General features: G+C 42.0%; 1 long non-coding RNA gene across 1 annotated transcript; it reads right to left on the bottom strand.

Moving 5' to 3' along the window:
* Positions 1-2,725: 2,725 nt before the first annotated feature.
* Positions 2,726-6,290, bottom strand: LOC310669218. The gene is made up of 2 exons (XR_014507077.1): positions 6,209-6,290; positions 2,726-4,351 (listed from the first exon to the last, which is right to left on the bottom strand). It is a non-coding gene; the product is annotated as an uncharacterized lncRNA (long non-coding RNA).
* Between the last annotated feature and the right edge of the window lie 220 nt (positions 6,291-6,510).

Here is a 6,510-nt window from a genome sequence, read left to right as displayed (position 1 = left end):
TATGGATTTACGATTGTCAGTGCTGGCTGAAAGGGCTGATGCAGACTTTACAGGCTTATTGGGTAGATTTCTTGTTAACTGAGGATAAATCTGAATCTATCTCCTCTTGAAAGCAAAGGCTGAATATTGAAGTTAAGTCATCACCTCCACATGCAGGACGGTGCTGGGATCAATGCCACAGCAGTAACCCAGATGGCATGCTCATAGCTGACAGATTTGTGGCAAGTTTGCCTTTGTTCAGTTTGATAAACTAAATTTCACATTTAATGTGTTTTGTGTGGGGATGAATGGATTTTCTCCTAGCTATTCCTCTTTGTTCCCTGGGTTCCCTGTGCCTTGTATTCACTCCTCTTGAATTCTCGTTTAACAAGGAAGATTTCTAAAATTCATTCTTGAATTGGAACATGCACATTTTGCTGTGATCTTCAATTTATTTGGGTTCATTTGAGCATTCTGGTCAAAAGACTGCTACAATCTATCCTGCCCATGGCAGGATAGAGCAAGGCAGAAAAGATCCAAGTAAGGAACTTCCTCAGAAAAAAATCTGAGAAGTAGCTGAAGGCTTTTGTGCTTTTAGGGCCAGATCACATGCAAAGGTTCCTCCTCTTTATTGAAAAATGGAAGCCTTCAAGGGGAAAAGCCATTGCCTTTGTCAGCATCCCTGACAAAGTTCTTCCAGGTATGATGCTGCAGGTGTTGGACAGAAGCCATACTTCATTGGAGGAACCCCACTGGGGGCTCTTGGGAGTGCCACAGTATGTCCTCAGCCCCAGTGTGAAAGGCTGGTATCAGCCACCACACACCCAGGTTGCTTGCAAGGCCCACAGGAGTAGCCATTCCATACCCTCAAAAAATTCTCTAGTGAAAATAGGGACATCCCAAGGAAAAGTGGGGCATTCTGGGATCAAATCAGAAACCGAGATGACTTCTCTAAATCAGAGATGTCCATGGAAAATAGGGACACTTGGAGGGTCTGCCATTCCATGGCGGGCCTAAGAATCGGACAACTCCCTAAAGGTTGCACAGCATAAGGGCTGGGGGCAGTATTGGCCAGCAGACAGTCTAATGGTTGGATTTCTGTCCCATGGCCCCCCCAAACTCTGGTAAGCTAAAATTAATAAGGGTTGTGGTCAATTATAGCTCATATTAGTCTCTGTATCTTTGCTCCTTTTGAAAAACAGCTGCAGCAAAGTTGCTTTCTTTGCAGTGCTTTATCAGTGCCCTTGGAACATCAGAAGGTCAGTTTGTGGTGTTGGTGGTGAAAAGACAACAATAAACTAAAATAACTGATGTAGTTGCAAACTACTCTAGCACAGAGCTCTGGACAAAATTTGGAAGATAATATGGAACGATAGACCATATCCCCTATACTGGTTGCAGTGCAGCATGAAGGTCAACAAATGATTAATGCCAAACTTTGGGAACCAATATGAATGAGAATTTTGGAAGAATCTTGAGTTTTCTCATGGTGAATTTATCGTATCATTTTTCCATGGAATATTTATACAACTCAGATGATAGTTGGGGACAACTGAAGTAGTGAGAGTTGTAATTTCTTGGTTATGTTCAAATTCTTTCAATAATGCAGACTAGCGGGACATGAGAATAAAAGTTCAAGTGGAGAATGTAGCCAAGTGATTAGTTGGGGCCACTTGAGGACATCGTTTCAAACATTGAACTTCATGGAATATGGAGGGGAAGGTTATCATCATGCATTCTGTTGGTCGTTCATTGCTAAAACAAAAATAAAATAAAACATCACGGGGACATTATATTTAGTAAAGCTGTAACAAGTCAGAAACTCATTGCCTCTTATTTAATTAAATATGAACTCCAAAGAATAATGTATCTGTATCTGTATATTTATAGATAGATGTAGATGTAGATGTAGATGTAGATGTAGATGTAGATGTAGATGATGTAGATGTAGATGTAGATAGATAGATATAAGGTAAGGATGCAGAGGAGTGGTGAGAGGCACCAGCTGGGGAATCCCCCGGGGAAGAAGGTTCAGAGCCATGAGATTGGTGGTGGGACAACAATGGGCAGGGGTGTCAGATGGAGAAGATGCAGAAGACTGGCAGGAGGAGGTGTCAGAAACTGAAGCAGTAACAGGGTTTAGTGAGCAGGAAGAGGCTGTGGCAGAGAGCAGTCCAGATTCAGAGGCAGAAGCAGAGAGGGACGAAAAGGCAGAGAGGAGGCAGGCTGCTGAAGAATCCAGGGAGTCTCCTCCTCCAGCTGTGACCAGCTCCCTCCCCCCAGTCTTCCAGAACATGCAAAGAAATGAAGGTGGCAGAGCAGCAAGAAGGAGCTTTAGGCTGATGGGGAAGGAACCTGGGGGGGGGGGAGAGAGAGAGCCTTAGAGAGTGGTGGGAAGGCAGGGAACTTCAGTCCTCGTAACTGCTTCATTGGGGCAAAGCCTACTGAGAAAGGTTGCTGTGACCACTAGGACTGAGCTGTTTTGTTTCTTTGAATAAATCATTAACTTCACTGGTTTCGGGTGTTTTATTGCTGACCTACACCTGACTCCAGCTCCTGACACTGTAGCAGAAAAAGCACCTGAACTGAATATGATGCTTGATTATAAAAGTGTGTGGGAATAGGTTCCTCCCATTATGATATATTGTTAAGGCTCTGTTGAAAAAAGAAGCAATTTTTGATCACTAGTTTTGATATTTATATTCTGACAGGTGCTGTGTCAGAAACCCTGAGATATTCTAAAGCCTTAGAAGATGAATGTCAGACTGTTTTAATATATGTCTATATCTCTTTTGCTAGGAGCAATATATATTTTCTTTATAAAATACATACACAAAGACTTGAAATTAGGGGTGCACCCACACACATATAAATGACCTAGTTCAGAGATGCCACAGGTGTTTTTCTCATCCATGCAGTAAAACTATACCATGTGTGGGCTGCTCCATATATTTCCATAGGGTAAGCATATCTGTTTATCATTCATGTGTGTTTACAGTTCTATTCAAAATAAAGTAATTGGAATTTGTGCCAATGAGCCCTAAAGACTTAGCAGATTGGGGGGGGGGGGGGAGTTGGTCTCTGAGGACTGTCACATTCTGCCCAGTTTGAGGTGTGTCTGTGTGCTACAGTTTTGTTACACTTTTTCAGAGTGAAACCAATTGGTTTTCCCCCTCTATACTAGATAAAAATAGTAAGAATCATTAGATTCAGATAATTTAAGTTTGAAAATCAAGTCTCCCTCTAAAGGTAAATGCAAGGATTGTGGGGTGAGGGGAGAGACTCCTTTGTGACTAACAGGTCTAGCTTGTAATCATAGGGAAATAATTTACCAGTATTTTCCAATCCCAGCCCTTTGGGGGGGGGGGGAGGAGAATAAAAGATTTGCAAGAGTGAAATTTATGTCTCTGTGCTTTGGGAAGATACTAGAATGGGGAACCATTTCACAAGTTACAGGTCTAGCTTGTAATCAGAGGAAATGATTTAACCCATGAAGTTCATCCCTTTGTAGTTATTCCCACCCAAAAACATATTTAAATGTGACTAGGATATATGGCCCTGGTCCTATTTGTCTGCAGTTTGAAAGTTGTTCTTGTTTTACTTAAAGGCACTTCTCTTATGTTTACAATTTGCAGGTCAAATACCCACAAAACTCTAGGCTAGCCATTTAGCAGGTTTTATCCACTGGGGGGAGGCCTGCAAATTTCACCCACTTTGCCATTTTTCAATAGTGAATGGAGTAGGTGGGAGAAATGGGTGCACCCTGTCTGTGTGGCAAATCTACTGCAGCCGTCCTTCTAAAAATGTGCCCGGTTCATGTTATGAAAAGCAGGCTGCCAGTCAGCCTCCAGCTTCTTCAGAGAAAGTTAGTCATTTGGAATACTCCAAGGTGATACAAATCTGGCCCGCATATCTTGGTGCCCCACCGCGCCCAGTAGAATTTTGCTTGATGTTAGGACACAACAGCCAGTATCAATGCTATCCTCAAATATAGTGCTTGATTTTTCATGTTCTGTTGTCTGCATAGCTCCACACCCAGCTCCATTTCTTGGTCATATGTGAGTGTGATGTAATCTTGGGAAAGTTTCACAGAATGTTGGAAATGGGGAAATGTCTCTGTGCAGGTGCCATGTGGGGTGAGTCATTGCTTGTAATGGGTTGATGCATCACGGAATGACTTCCTCCACCCAGACCATTGGCTATCCTCAGCTAGAAGGGTTTCGATGTATCCTATTCAGGTTGCAACTTGCCCCAGAAATACTAATCTTCATTGGCTGTGACTCCTAGCTCCATGTTCACAGCTCCTGGCTACCTGTTTCTCAGCTCTGAAAAGAACTGTGTGTGTGTTTCCTGTAAGAGAACCAGGAGTTTCCTAAAAAAAAAGAAAAAAGAAAATAATAATTAACAATCCAAAGATAGCCCTTTCTCATGAACATAAGGGAGCAAATGAGTAGAATGGATGAGCTCAGGGGACTGATTATTACCTATGGTACATGATGTTACTCAGCATAAGGCTAATTCACCAGTATAATTATAGTACATCTGGGCGAGAATGATTTAGTACAGCATCCCAACATGCAAGCCTCGTAATTAAGAGAGAATGGGATTTGGCTACTTTTAGAGTACACCTTTCCAAATTTTTGTTTGATCCAGTTGGCACCAGTAGCAGCAAATTTAATATGAGAGGAAGGCTTACAGGGCCGTTGTATTATATTTTCTTGGACATATTCAGAATGTAGTGATTTAATTTCAAGTGGGCCAATTTCTCCTTTCCTTAAAAAAAAAAAAAAGTGCACCATCCAGCTGCCTTCAGAGGGATTTCCTGGATATAATTACAAACTCATTGTGGCTGCATGCCTGAATGTGTGTGACAGTCTCTTTACTTTTAATATATACATTATCAACCTGAAGCTTTTTGAGCCAGACAGCAGCCAGACCAGCAGGAGAAAAAATGTGTTCAGATTAATTCTTGTGCCAACAGTTGGGTATGGGCACCTAAATCTCGTTGACTGCTGTGGAATGTCAGGATTATAGACTAACAGTCTGTTCCTAATCATGTTTACTTGGAAGTAAGGCCCATTGATTTCAGTAGGATATATTTCACAGTATTTTTTTGGGGGGGGGGAATTGTAGGCTTGTGAAGAATGCATACATTGGCAGAATGTTACACATCCCTCTACCCAGTGGTTTTCCACCCTCTCAAATCTAGATTTTTGATGCTGGTTTGGGTAGCACCCAGGGGATCATATTGACCTACCTCCATCTTAGCTCAGATGATTAGAGCATGGTGCTGATAATTCTGAAGTCATGGGTTCAATCCTACCTGTATATTCCTGCATTTCAGGGGGTTCAACCAGATGGCACTTGGGGTCCTTTCCAACTATAGAATTCTATGATTCTATTGTTCTATGCATGCAGCTCACTCATCATACATGCCTACCCCATATACAGTTGTTTGACTGCTTAGATCTGTGAAACTGATACTTATAAGTGGCACCATCAAGGAATCAGTCCTTCAGTGTGGCAGCATGTATGCTCTGGAACTTGCTGCCCATTCATATTAGGAAGGGGCTTTTGCAATATCAGCGATGCTGGTGGCGCTGTGGTCTAAACCACTGAGCCTAGGGCTTGCCAATCAGAAGGTTGGCGGTTCGAATCCCTGAGACGGAGTGAGCTCCCATTGCTCGGTCCCAGCTCCTGCCAACCTAGCATTTCGAAAGCACGTTAAAGTGCAAGTAGATAAATAGGTACCACTCTGGCGGGAAGGTAAACGGCGTTTTCGTGTGCTGCTCTGGTTTTGCCAGAAGCGGCTTAGTCATGCTGGCCACATGACCCGGAAAAACTGTCTGCGGACAAACGTCGGCTCCCTCGACCAGTAAAGCAAGATGAACACCACAACCCCAGAATGCTTCGCGACTGGACTTAACTGTCAGGGGTCCTTTACCTTTAACTTTGCAATATCATTTTTTGATGCTTGCTACGAATGTTTAGGCAACCCTACTACCCAGATATTGACATGTATTGCTAACATGTAATTTTATTTTTAACATTGAATTCTATTTTATAATGCCTATTAAAAAAAAACACCTGCTGATTTTACTTATATTTTGAAGAAAATTAGTTCAGCTTACTTTTAAAATCTGATTCTATTATTGGAGGTTATGATGATTAAGTGGCTCACATAATAATAATACTGTAACAAAGCAACATAATGAGAAAAACTAAATACAACAACATGAGACAAGTCTGAGGCAGGAAACAATACGAGGCAGTTGGTCCCTCATAACTGGCAATCTTAACTGAACATAAAGGAAAGCACACTTGAGGGAGCGGCTGATTCCAGAGGAAAACACACAAGCCCCGGCCACCAGATACCAAACATTCTACTGATCAAATTAGGCCCCACTGTTTTTCATACAGTGACAATACCCAGATTATGTGTGTGTGTGTATTTTAAAAAAAAATGTAGGATATTCCCCACAATGTATAAGAATTTACTGATAATCTTAATATCTGAAGGGTAAGTGTGTG

Source organism: Podarcis tiliguerta (assembly GCF_965153285.1).
Source record: "Podarcis tiliguerta genome assembly, chromosome: Z".
In the NCBI taxonomy this organism is placed as follows: domain Eukaryota; kingdom Metazoa; phylum Chordata; class Lepidosauria; order Squamata; family Lacertidae; genus Podarcis; species Podarcis tiliguerta.
The sequence above is the reverse complement of the archived record's forward strand: the minus strand, read 5'-3'. Positions and strand labels throughout refer to the sequence as shown.